This window comes from Myotis lucifugus, unplaced genomic scaffold (genome assembly GCF_000147115.1).
Source record: "Myotis lucifugus unplaced genomic scaffold, Myoluc2.0 scaffold_19, whole genome shotgun sequence".
Lineage (NCBI taxonomy): Eukaryota > Metazoa > Chordata > Mammalia > Chiroptera > Vespertilionidae > Myotis > Myotis lucifugus.
In genome coordinates this window covers 8,086,022-8,100,078 of record NW_005871067.1, presented here as the reverse complement: position 1 = coordinate 8,100,078, position 14,057 = coordinate 8,086,022, and the positions used below count along the sequence as shown (strand labels likewise).

The 14,057-nt window shown below is 48.0% G+C and overlaps 1 protein-coding gene across 14 annotated transcripts in view; it reads left to right on the top strand.

Annotated features, from left to right (window-relative positions):
* The first annotated feature begins 10,071 nt into the window (after positions 1–10,071).
* Positions 10,072–14,057, top strand: part of BID (BH3 interacting domain death agonist) — a 53,823-nt gene continuing 49,837 nt past the window's right edge. For 3 of the 14 annotated variants that reach the window (XM_023751222.1, XM_014452944.2, XM_023751217.1), the window contains exon 1: positions 10,493–10,616. The gene's annotated coding sequence lies outside the window, so the exon portion shown is untranslated. Of the gene's footprint in view, positions 10,207–10,396; positions 10,617–14,057 lie in introns of those variants that run through there. The other 11 variants (XM_023751230.1, XM_023751227.1, XM_023751221.1 and 8 more) reach the window with 10 other exon arrangements.

The window sequence follows — 14,057 nt, the reverse complement described above, 5'->3', positions numbered from 1 at the left end:
CTGAAGACGGGGACGGGGCGGTGTGGTAGCAAGCTGCCTCGTGTGGGTGAGAGCATTCTCAGCGAGGTCGACATCACACTCGTGGCGGTCAGCTCCTGCCCAGTCTGGTAGACTCACGTCATCGTAGATGTATGACTACCCGGTTCAGGCGACAACGGTCAGATACGGTAGTAACGCCCCGGTAGAAGTTGAAACGGGACCCGTGAGGTCGTGCCCGTCCCCGTTCAGTTCGACACGCCCCCGTGAGGGATGAAACGGCCCCGGTGAGGTTGAAACGGCCCCCGTGAGGTAGGGACGGCCTTGGTGAGGCTTAGACGGCCCTGGTGAGGTTGAGACTACTCCAGTGAGGTTGGGACAAATAAAGGGGACCAGTATGGACTGATGAACAGGGGTAGATACAGAAGCAGAGCAACATTGAACAGAAGGTTAAACTACAGTGGGAAGCCTGGGGAGGGTTGGGGGGGGGATTAAGAGACCAACTGAAGGACTTATATGCATGCATATAAGATTAACCAATGGACACAAGACACGGGGCGGGGGGGCGGGGGGTAGGGGTCGGGGGAATGTCAAGGGGGGGAAAAGGAGACATATGTAATACTATTTGTAATACTTTAAGAAATAAAAATTATTAAAAAAAAAAAAGAAATATTAAAAAAAAAATAAATAAATAAAACAAATTTTACTTCAGAGAAGAAGTGAGAGGGAGAGAGAGATAGAAAGGTCAATTATGAGAAAGAATTATTGATCAGCTGCCTTCTGCACACACACACCTCCCCACCACCACCACCACCACTGGGGATTGAGCCCATAACCTGGGCATGTGCCCTTGACCGGGAATCGAACCCAGGGCCCTTCAGTCCATAGGCCTATCCACTGAACAAAACCGTCTAGGGTTGATGTTGGACTTATTTATGCATTCATTTGTTGCTTCTTGTATGTGCCCTGACCAGAGACCAAACTCCCAACCTTGGTGTATCAGGACAATGCTTTAACCAACTGAGCTACCCAGCCAGGGCCACAACTGTGCTGTTTTCACAGCGTGCTGTATCACAATTCAGATGTTTTGTACTATCGTTTCCTTCTTCACCACACCCCAAATTGGGGATTCCTGTTGTTGAATTGGTGCCAATGACTATTGGTTGACAACACCAATCATCATGGAAGTAAATATATTTATTGAAGTGAACCTGCTTTTGCTCAAAATTTCTAGATTGTCTCCTTTGTCACTTCCTTCAGAGCCAATTTAAGCTTGTGGATGAAAGGGGCCATTTGCTAACCTGACTAGTTCAGGGAAGGCCTGCATGGCGGTTGTACACACTCAAAGACCTAAAATAACCACAAAAGATGGTCTGAAAACTAAATATTTAACTACAAACAGGTTATGGTGGGTAGTCATGTCCTAGGCCACTATTTTCCCTGACAAAGATCAATTTAGATCTTTACTGAGCCCATTGTCTTTTTGCCTCTAAGATAACATACCTGTGAAATGTCTGGGTAACTTGTAACTTCCTTTTTTTCTGGACCCCTCAAGGCACAACAAATGGCACCAGGACATTCCCGCATTATTATTGTTATCAAGTTAATTGTCAACTGTTAATTATGTTAAACTATCCTGTACCCATCTGTGTAAAAGAAGCACATGTCCGTCATTTCACTTTTTATCCTATCCCAGAGGTTTCCCACTTTGCTTTCTCCCACCTCCCTAATCTATCACCAATGAATCTCATGTAACCCACTTACGTATTTTCCTTTTGATGGTAAATTTATAAAAGCAAGGTATGAACTCCCCATTCTCTGGAGCATTATCTTAATTCGTTGAGGTTCTGATTCCCAGCACGTGTCGACAGTTTGGCTCAAATAAACTCACAAAATTCTTTACGGGTATGAATGTTTTTTACATTAACAAGCTGCACATAAAACCCAGAAATATCATTTAAAGTTAGGTTTGGGGATAAAGGTGGACTCTCTTGAAGTGGAAATTGGTATGCTCCATTCTTTCTTTTTATAATTATGAAACTAATCTCTCTCTCCCTTCCCCGCTCTTTTGCGCTGGCTACCAGATACTTTAAAGACATTTATTTTATTTTATTTTTTGTTTCTTTTTTTATTAATCCTCACCTGAGGATATTTTTCCATTGATTTTTGGAGAGAGTGGAAGGGAGGAAGGGAGGACGGGAGGAAGGGAAGAAGAGAGGGGGAGAGGGAGGAGAGGGAGAAAGAGAAAGAGAAAGAAACATTGATGTGGAAGAGACACATGGATTGGTTGCCTCCCATATGCACCCCAACTGGGCCAGGGATTGAACCTGCAACCCAGGTACATGCCCTTGAGTGGGAATCAAACATGTGACCCTTCGGTGTGTGGGCTGATGCTCTAACCACTGAGCCACTGGACAGGGCTCAGAGACATTTATTTATTTTAAAATGTTATTTGCTATTTATACATTAACCATTTGAATATGTAACTGATAAAGAAATCAACTTGAAATATAGATAACACTGCCTGAATTTAACAATTCCATTATGTAATTTTTTAAAAAATTTGTTTTTATTGATTTCACAGAAAGGAAAGGAGAGGGAGAGAGAGATAGAAACATCAACGATGAGAGAAAATTGATTGGCTGTCTCTTACACAGCCCACATTGGGGATAAAGCCTGCAACCCAGTATGTGCCCTGACCAAGGTTCATGGGTCAATGCTCAACCACTGAGCATCACCAGCTGGGCTGTGATTTTTATTATAATAGTTTTTAGTCATTATAAAATTAGTGCCCCAGTCAGTCATTTAAGAAAAATTGGAGCCCTAGTCAATTTGGATCAGTGGTTAGAGCATCGGCCTGTGGACTGAGGGTCCCGGGTTTGATTCCAGTCAAAGGCATATACCTTGGTTGCAGGCTCAATCCCCAGCCCCATTAGGGACCCAGGAGGGAGGCAATCAAATGGTGTGTCCCTTTCACATCAATGTTTCTCTTTCTCTGTCTCTCCTCCTCCTTTCCACTCTCATTAAAAATTCAATGGAAGGAGAAACCAAGATGGCGGCATAGGTAAACACTTGAAATTGCTACCTCGCACAACCACTTCAAAACTACAACTAAAAGACAAAATGGACATCATCCAGAACCACAGGAAGGCTGGATGAGTGGAAATTCTACAACTAGAAGAAAAGAGAAAAGCACACTGAGACTCAGAGGAGGTGCGGAAGTAAAGTGCAGAGGTAAGGAGGCACACGGAAAGGGCTGGCAACTGAGGACGAGGTTGTCTTTTTCAATTGGAAGGGAGACACAAGCTCCCGACAGCTCTGAACTCCAGTTCCGGGCGAGTCTCTGGGGACCCAGACTCATACAGGGAGAAACTGGACTGTCTGGCATGGGGGGAACTCAGGGCGGCTTTCTCTCAGAGGTGCTTGCAGCAATTACTGCAGGACACTGAGACCCGGGGCCTCTTAGGGCAGGGCTGAGGATCAGCCATAGCTGTTTGTTCCGCCCTGTTGATTCCCTGAGACCCCGCCCCACCCAAGCTGTGCGCAGAGGCTTTTGCATATGAATGGCCTGGCTCTTTGCAATCTAAAATTACCAAACAAACTGCAGCTGGGTCAGAGAGACCCAGAACATCCAAAAGAAGGCCCAAGGCCCCACAGCAGCTTGCATTGCTTCACAGCGGGGCCTCATCTGGGCACCTCCAAACCCCAAACAAGGAAGAGGAATCTGCAGATCTCTCCATAGCTCCTGCTGGGTAGCCTCAGACAGAGGCTAAATTAGCACCTCCTTAGAGATCCAAGAGCCAGTGTACCCAGTGGTCAGAGTGGGACCATCCAGATTACAACTCCTCAGATCCATAAGGGACACACTCAGGGGGCGAACTCAATGAGCACCAAAGCCCCACTGAAGCAAGTCTTGCCCCAGAAGGCTGTCTCCAGCACAGGAGTTCGCCCACTGTAGATACAGCTAATTCTCACAGCCAATTGGCCTGGAGGTCAATTCCTCCCAGTTATACCAACAACAATCAAGGCTTAACTACAACAAGACTGTGCACAAAGCCCACAAAGGGGTGCACCAAGAGTGTCCACCTCAGGTAATTGGGGAGGCTGAGCCACTGGGCCCTATAGGACACCTAGCACACAAAGCCACTCTATCAACACAGGGAAGCAGCCAAAATGTGGAGACAAAGAAACAGGTCACAAATGAAGAAATGGAGGAAAGCAAACTACTGGGTATAGAGTACAAAACCACACTTCTAAGGTTTTTCAAGAATTTTCTAGAAACTGCCAATAAATTTAGTGAGACCCTCAAGGATATGAAAAAGGACCAACTATAAATTAAGCATACACTGACTGAAATAAAGAATAATATACAGAGATCCAACAGCAGACTAGAGGATCGCAAGAATCAAGTCAAAGATTTGAAATACGAAGAAGCAAAAAACACCCAACTGGAAAAGCAAAAAGAAAAAAGAATCCAAAAATATGAAGATAGTGTAAGGAGCCCCTGGGACAACTTCAAGCGTACCAACATCCGAATTATGGAGGTGCCAGAAGAAGAGAGAGAGCAAGATATTGAAAACCTATTTGAAGAAAAAATGACAGAAAACTTCCCCTACCTGGTGAAAGAAATAGACTTACAAGTCCAGGAAGCGCAGAGAACGCTAAACAAGACGAATCCAAAGAAGACCACACCAAGACACATCATAATTAAAATGCCAAGAACAAAAGACAAAGAGAGAATCTTAAAAGCAGCAAGAGAAAGACAGTTAGTTACCCACATGGGAATACCCATACGACTGTCAGCTGATTTCTCAACAGAAACTATGCAGGCCTGAAGGGAGTGGCAAGAAATATGATGAATAGCAAGAACCTACAACCAAGATTACTTTACCCAGCAAAGCTATCATTCAGAATTGAAGGTCAGACAAGAGCTTCACAGATAAGAAAAAGCTAAAAGAGTTCATCACCACCAAACCAGTATTATGTGAAATGCTGAAAGGTATTTTTTAAGAAGAAGAGGAAGAAGAAGAAAAAGGTAAAGATAAAAAATATGAACAACAAAGTGATAACAAATACATATCTATCAACAAGTGAATCTAAAAATCAAGTGAATAAAAAATCTGATGAACAGAATAAACTGGTGAATATAATAGAATCAGGGGCATAGAAAGGGAGTGGACTGACAATTCTCAGGGGGAACGGGGTTTAGGGGGTGCGGGAAGAGACTGGACAAAAATCGTACACCTATGGATGAGGACAGTGGGGGGGGGCGGGTAAGGGCAGAGGGTGGAGGGGAGCTATCTATGGGGGTGGGGGGAGAGGAACAACTGTAATAATCTGAACAATAAAGATTTAATTTAAAAAAATAAAAATAAATAAAATATATTAAAAAAAATTTCAATGGAGCCCTGGCTCAGTGGAGATAGAGCATCAGCCTGCCTAGTGAAGGTTCGATTCTGGTCAAGGGCACCTGCCTGGGTTGTGAGCTTGATCCCCAGTAGGGGGTGTGCAGGAGGCTCCCGATAGATGATTCTCTCTCATCATTGATGTTTCTACCTCTCTCCTCCTTTCCCTTCCTCTCTGAAAGCAATAAAAAAGATATTTTAAGCCCTAACTGGTTTGGGTCAGTGGATAGAGCATCAGCCGGCAGACTGAAGGGTCCCAGGTTCTATTCCAGTCAAGGGCATGTACCTTAGTTGTGGGCACATCTCCAGTAAGGGGTGTGCAGGAGGCAGCTGATCGATGTTTCTCTCTCATCGATGTTTCTAACTCTCTATCCCTCTCCCTTCCTCTCTGTAAAAAATCAATAAAATATATATATTTAAATACACACACACACACACACACACACACATATATATATTTTAAAAAATCAATGGGAAAAATATCCTTGAGTGAAGATTAACCAAAAAAAGAAAAATTGTAGGTAAACACAATACTTGGAACCTCCCACAACCATATCAAAATTATAACTTAACTACAGAACAACCATTATTGAGAACCACCTGAAATCTAACTGAACAGAATTCCTATAAATAAGGATATAAAGAAGAAGCCATCTTGAGCCTGGTAGGATTGTCAGAGACATGGAACAGGCTGGTCCCACACCCACATGTAATGGTTAAAAATTGGGAGGAATATCTCGGCAGTGGAGGTTCCCCCTGAGGAGTGATTGGTCCCAGCCCCATACCTTACCCCCTAGACCAGAGGTCCTCAAACTATGGCCCACGGGCCACATGCAAATACAAATATTGTATTTGTTCCCGTTTTGTTGTTTTTACTTCAAAATAAGATATGTGCAGTGTGCATAGGAATTTGTTCATAGTTTTTTTTTAAACTATAGTCCGGCCCTCCTACAGTCTGAGGGACAGTGAACTGGCCTCCTGTTTAAAAAGTTTGAGGACCCCTGCCCTAGACCAGGGTTCCAGTGCTGGGAAGAGAAGTCCCCATAACTTCGGACTGTGAAAACCAGTGGGGATTGTGGATGAGTGAAACAAAGGGCTGCTGGAGTCCCAGGTGTTCCTCTTAAAGAGTCCACACATGAACTTACTTGAAATCACTCACTCTGACCTCCAGTGCTGGGGCAGCAGCTTGAAAGGTGCCAGGGACATACAGGGAAGAATTAAATTGCTTAGCATCAGAATGAGAGCTGGAGGGGCAGCTTTCTCCAAGGTGTGCTAGCAGAGGTTGTTCCCTTCCTAAGCCCTCCCCTATCCCTGGAGTTAGCAGGTAGACACCAATCTGACCAATATGTCTTTATCAACCTGGCTAACACACTTTGCCCCACCCTGAGACTTCCACCCACCCAGCTTACAGGCCTATCCAACCTGTTTCCAGTGGTTTTTCCATACAAACAGCCTGTCGGCTCAAGCTGCCAACTTTCCTAAAACCTCTCAATCAACTGGCATCTGGCTCCTGCATACAGTGTTCTTCTTGCTAAGTGGCCCCAAGCCTGGCACAAGTAGCAGGCATCTGCAGATCGCTTTGTAGCTCATGCTTGGTGGCCCCAGGCAGGCCACAAGTGACAGCTGACCTTGGCCTGCGCCTCCCAGGAAGCCCCAATGCCAGCACACCTGGTAAATGGCTTCAGACCATGCCAAAGCATCACCCACCACCTCCATGAGTGACACACTCAGAGGTGGACTTAGCAGGTACCTGAGCCCCTCTTTTTTTTTTTAAGTATATTTTATTGATTTTTTACAGAGAGGAAGGGAGAGGGATAGAGAGTTAGAAACATCGATGAGAGAGAAACATCGATCAGTTGCCTCCTGCACACCCCCTATTGGAGATGTGCCTGCAACCAAGGTACATGCCCTTGACTGGAATCAAACCTGGGACCCTTCAGTCCACAGGCCAACACTCTATCCACTGAGCCAAACTGGTCAGGGCTACCTGAGTCCCTCTTAAGGGAGTTATGCTCCTTGGGGTCAGCAAATGCTTCATGGTGGTCATGGCCAGTCCTTGCAGCCAATCAGCCTGGATAAATCCCTCCCATTGAGGTGCCAAAAGCAATCAAGGCTTAACTACAATAGGAGGGTGCACACAGCCCACATGGGGGCATACTTTGAGTACCCAACTTGGGTAACTGGGAAGGCTGTGCCATTGGGCCCTACAGGAAACCTACTATATAAGGCGATTCTACCAAATCTGGGAGATATAGCAGCTCTATCTAATACATGGGACCAAACACAGGGAGGCAGATAAAATAAGAAGATAAAGAAACTTATCCCAAATGAAAGAACAGGACAAAACTCCAGAAAAAGAATTAAACAAAAAGGAGGCAAATAATCTATTAGATGCAGAGTTTAAACTGTTGGTTAAAAGGATGCACAATGAATTTAGGGGAAGAATAGAGGACCTGAGTGAGAACTTCAACAAAGAGATAGGAACAACTTTAAGTGTACCAACATCCCCATCATGAGTATTAATCCTAAGAAATCTAAAACAGTAAATCAAAATTCCCTCTTCCCAACTGGCAATGGCAGAAGCAGACACAGCCTGTTGGCCTTAGGTACGTGTGTGGGTGTGAGTGTGTCACTGCTGGTGAGCTGGAGTGATGTGGCAGGGAGGGAAGCTGGGAATGTAACCTTTTCAAAACAAAATTAAATATTTTGAGACTAAATAAATAAATAATAAAATAAAACACTAAATTGAAAAGACATGTGCATTCATATGTTCATTGCAGCATTATTTACAACTAGTGGCCCGGTGCACGAAATTAGTGCTTGGAGGGGGGGTTCCCTCAGCCCAGCCTGCACCCTCTCCAATCGGGGACCCCTTGGGGCATGTCCGACTGCCAGTTAAACTGGCAGTTGGACATCCTTCTCGAAATCTGGGACCGCTGGCTCCTAACCACTCACCTGCCTGCCTGCCTGCCTGATCATCCCTAACTGCCTCTGCCTGCCTGATCACCCCTAACCTCTCTGCCTGCCTGCCTGATTGCCCCTAACTGCCCTCCCCTGCCAGCCTGATCTCACCCCCTACTGCTCTCCCCTGCCGGTCTAATCGCCCCTAACTGCCTCTGCCTGCCTGATCACCCCTAACTGCTCTTTCCTGCCAGCCTGATCTCACCAACTGCCCTCCCCTGCCAGCCGTTTTGGTTCCAATTGGTTGGGTTCTATGCCAGTCAGTGTCAAAATCTCCGCCTCCTAGGCAGCCATTGGATCCTCACAGTTCACCCAGATTTGTTTCTGATTGGTTGGTTTCTATGCCAGTCAGTGTCTGCGGGCCTATCTCTGGGCCTGATCAGAGAGGCAGGGCTGATCAGCAGCGCCCCCCTCCACGCCCCCCACTGTGGAGGCCTGGAGAGAAACAGAGGCTTGGCTGCTGGCGAAGCCTAGAGAAAAAGAGAGAGGCAACAGCTAATCAACAGCTGCCACAGAGGCTGCGGGTCAGACCCTGCCTCTCTCTGCGGGCCTTATCTGCAGTCCCCTTGGTAGTCAGTGCTGGGTCGCCACGGCAACCCAGCACTGACTGCTGGACTGACTTGGGGTGTTTAGTGGAGCCTCCGGTCAGTCATTACGGACCCTGAGTTTTTATATATTAGGATAGCCAAGATATGGAAGCAACTTAAGTGTCCATCAATAGATGAGTGGATAAAGAAGTGGGGCATATATACAATGGAATATGATGCAGCCATAAAAAGAAATGAAATTTTGCCATCTGTAGCAGCATGGATGGGCCTAACTAGAGGGTATTGTAATGATTGCAATAAGTCAGACAGAAAATGACAAATGTCAGATGATTTAACTTATATGTGGAAACTAAAAACAAAACAAACAAGCAGGACAGAAAAAGAATCATAGATATATAAAACATTTTGAAGGTTGCCAGATGGGGGAGGGTGGGTTGATGGGACGGGTGAAAAAAGTGAAGGAATTTAGAAGTACAAATTAGTACAGCATAAGGAATATAGTCAATAATATTGTAATAACTATATATGGTGTCAGATGGGTACCAGATTTATTGGGGTGATCACTGCATAACTTACATAAATGCCTAATCACAGGGTTGTACACATGAAACTAATATAATATTGCATGTCAACTGTAATTTAAAAAGAAAAATTGTGTTAGAAACGCTGGTCAACAGTTTCACAGGAATGAGACAAACACTCAAAAGTGGATTGGCAAGGCAGATTTACTTCTTCAGAAGGGTTCAGTTGCAGGCTGAAAATCATGGGCAAGGCACCCCAAACGGGAAGTCTCCCCGGGAAGAGGAAGGGGCGGGTGAGGCGGAGCCTAAGATGGCGACCCCCTGAGAATCTGAAGGTCAAATCAAAATGGCGGAACCCACGACAGCGGGGGAACTCCTTTCTTTGACAGAAAAGATCGCTGGTTCACTCTCACAATTGGAAAATACAAAAAAAGTAGAAATTAGAAAATCATTGTGATTTCTATTATTTTAATGTAACTATGTGATGATTTTTGGTTATATGTCCTTTCAGTCTTTTTTTTTTTTTTAAGTTCAGTTTCTATTCTTATGTTCAGGTAGAGCAACTTCCTTGGTCTTATTTGCTTCCTCACCCTTTCTAGAAACTCACGTTCCTGTTTCTGTTTCTGTTTCTTGGCGCCACAAGTGATTCTGGCTTAGGTCATCCTGGGGGCACCTGAGCACGGGGCCTGGTGAGGGGCTTTCATTCCATCTTGGCGTCCGGAGGAGTAGGCATCCCTGAGCTTCTGAAAGCAGTTCCACGCGAGAAACACTGCGAAGTATCCCCGCGTCGCCGGAGTAAGTGGCCAACCTTCCCAGAGGGCTCCCTGGACAAGCACCGCCTCCTCTGAATATCGGCTGATACCGCCAGGCCTGTCAGGGCTCCAGGCGCCCCAGCTTCGGGACCCGCGCGGCGCAGGCGGCGGGGCCGGGTGCGCGATGCACCGGCGTGCGGGAGGCGGGGCCGGCCGGGGGGCGGAGGGACGCAGCGGGGCGCAGCGGCCGCCCGCCGCAGAGAGAGGAAGTCCTCCTCTTCGGGTTCCCGCGCCCGCCAGCTGCCTCTCTTGGCCTCCCTCGGCTGGTGGGGGTGATTAGCCGCCAGGGCCCGTCTCTCGGCTCCTGTGCCCTCCTAGGGATCTGCGAGGAGCTCCGGGCTCACGGGACTCCTGCTTGGGGACGAGGTGTGCGCCGCCAGCCCAGCCCTCCAGGTGTGGCCCCCGACCGCCAGCGCCCTGGGGTGGGAACGGAAGACGAGGGGCCCCGGGCGCACCACGGTCCTTCCGCACCGGCGTCGGGGCGGCCCTTTCTCGTCTGCCCCCACTCGGTCCCGTGGCCCAGACGTCGCCGGGAGGCTTCCGGCTCGCAGCCGCCCGGTGCGCACGGAGCCGAGGGGGGAGAGTGGGGACCGCGCGGCTCCATGGTTCACTCCCTTTGCCGAGAGGCCCTGGCCTTCTGCGGGTTGGAAGAGGTTTTGTCCTTTCCGCCCCACGTGAACCTCGGGTTTGGCAGTCATCTGTGGGGCCTCAGCCCGCACAATGCAGGGGGAGCAGAGTGGAGATCGGGTGAGGACTTCCCGACCCCCCCCCCCCCCCCCCCCCCGTGTGGGTTAGACTGGAGGCCGCGGGGGTCCACCCCAGAGAAAAAAAAGGCAACAAGAATGGATGGGTCGGCCCCAGATCCCAACCCAAATAGAGACGCAGACCTTGGACTCTGGTCGATAGCACTTTCCCCAACACCTGCCTCAGTGAGGCCAGGGTGAAATTATGTGCAAATACTGGCTGGTGGTAGAAAACAGTTTGAGTGACTCAGGAGCCTGGGAGAGCTCTGAAATCCTCAGTAACCAAGAGGCTGCGGTGGCAGGGGTTTATTTATTCATTCACCCACCAGCGGTAATGTGCACTCAGTGCTGGGCTAGTGGTAGGACAGAGAGGGACCAGCTTGAGGAGCACAGTTAAGACCTCTGTAGAGTTGGCTTTGGGTTTGGGCCTGGGCCTTCTGGGATTGGATTAGCCTTCATCTGATGGGCCTGGAAGGGGTTGAGGAGTAGGATGGGGACCCCGCATAGAGTGCCCCCACTTTTTCAGGCAACTGCCTCATTCCACCACCAGGCTTGCCTGCCCATCCTGCCTGACTTTCCTGCCAAGCCATATCTGCTAACTCAAGCCTCACTCAGTGGCATCTCAGCTGGCCTTTTTCTAGAAAGGAGCTGCAGAAGGAGTGGTTTTTCCACATTCCATCTCCACCCATCTGAAGCTTATGGCAGGCTCTGACTTGGGGAGGTAACTCCTGGGCCTGAGGCTATGCTATCTTGGGGCCTGGGACTCCACTGGGAGTAACTGTTCTGGAAGAGAGGTCTCAGAGCTAGGCGGGAAGAGGGAGGGGAGTCCTGTGGTTTTAAAGATGAGGTGGACAGACCTCTAGTGTGGCATCATTTGGGAAAGGACATCTGCTACCCAGAGTGTGAGCTGTTTTGTCCCTCCTGGGGTGGGAGGAACGCAAGGAGAGGTGTAGGGCAGCACCACAGGAGGGGCACTTAAAGGCAACATCTCACAGGCTCCCTTGAGCACTCTGGATGCCTGTGCTGTGCTGGGCACAGGTTCATGAGGGACAGGGTGCTGTCTCATGGGAATGGAGACACAGACTGGTGGCTAATATATTGTTGGGATGCAGGCCTTGGGGGTGTTGGTGTAAAGAACTGTGGGAACATGGGGTGAGTTGTTGTTAGTTTTGTGTTTTTTTTTTCAATTACAGTTTAATGTCAGTATTATTTTGTATTAGCTTCAGGTATCCAGCATAATGGTTAGACAATCACATACTTAACAGAGTGTTCCCCTTATATTTCCATCTGGTACCATACATAGTTATTACAATACTAGAGGCCCAGTGCACAACATTTGTGCACGGGTAGGGTCCCTGGCAGCTGCCAGCTGGGGCCTTCCTTCGTTCCGCACTGCCCCCTGGTGGTCAGTGCTCATCATAGCGAGCAATCGAACTCCCGGTCGATCGAACTCCTGAGGGGACACTTTGCATAGTAGGCTTTTATATATGTAGATTTATTGACTACTAGAGGCCCGATGCACGAAATTCATGCAAGAGTAGGCCTTCCTTCCCCCAGCTGCCGGCACCAGCTTCCCTCTGGCACCCGGGACCCTTCATCCAGAAGGTCATCCAGGAGGACATCTGATCTAATTAGCATATTATGCTTTTATTATTATAGATATTTCCTATGCTGTACTTTACATCTGAATGGTTACCAATCTGTACTTCTCAATCACTTCACTTTTTTTTCACTCAGTCTCCCAACTCCCCTCCCAGGTTGCTGTTAGTTTCATTTGAGGAGGTTAGGCTATCTGAGATGGACTCTGAAGGATGAATAGTAGCTTGCCAGCTGCAGAAGAAGGAAAAGTGCACTCAGGGCAGTGCAAAGAATTCTGTGGGAGAGTTGTCTAGATGGAAAAGGGGTGTCTCCAGATGGGAAAGGGCATTGCATACCCTGCTCCGAGGCCTTGCCCAGGGCAGCACACAGCCTTAGCCAGCCTGGGAGACTAATTGGAGGATCTGGAAGTTCCACTTATTTGTTAATGAGAATGGCTTGTTCAGGAGCCCCAGGCACCTGGACTCAGGAAGGATGAGGGCATACAGGGGAAGAAGGATATTTGATGATGGAGACTTCCAGGGCAGGAGTCTTGAAGGTAGTGAATGATGTTATCTTTTTGTTTAGTGCATGGTAGAGGGATTGGGGACTGGGACGAGAAGCTGTAACTGTCAGTGTTCATGGCCAAGTAGCCATCCTAATCAAGGACTATGTGTGTCCTGGTGGTGGTACTCAGGATTCTGGCTCTGGACTTTCAGCTCATGAGAACCCTCACTCTAGATTTGTGGCCTTGGGAAGCGCTTCCTGTGATTGCACCTCAGGTGCCCATTTGCCAGGCTGGGGCTGTGGAGGGCAGCACAGGCCTGGAATGCCCCCTGAGGCCAGCTGCCCACCCCATTGGGCCTCCCACACACAGGATCTGATTAGAAGCTCCTTGGTTGCCACACCTGATTGGCCACCTCTAGAGGCTACTACATGTATTCTTGCCCAAAGCCACTGACAGGTCTGAAAAGGACAGCTAATTGAGAATGGTGACCATGACATACAGAGCTCACTGTAAGTCAGATGCACTCACAGAGAATTTTATGTGCATTAATTAGCTCATTTGGAAATCACGGTAATCAGAAACTAGGTTATCCCTGTTCTTTAGATGGGAAAACTGAGGCATGGAGAGGTTAAGTAACTTGCCCTGGGTCACAACTGATGGAGTCAGACTCTGGAGTTCTAGCTCCAACCATTACTCTGCTCTGCCTGGATTCCCAGCTTCTCACTGCTCCATTCCCCAAATAGGGCCCATCCACCTTTGCATCTCATACCTGTTAGACATTGAGGGTGAGGGACTGAGAGAAGGATCATGATCTTTCTGTGATTCTCCTCCCTTGAAGGTAGCCCAGGTGACAAGACAATAATGATGTGCATGGGAGAGGGTGATGCTTTACAGGGCACTGTTTTGGACCCTCTCCATGGGATGTCTCCTCAAGAACCATCCCTCAGGCCCCGCAGCCCCCTACTCCTGACTCAGTCCTTCCCTCTCTTCTTCCTGCCTGCATCGGTC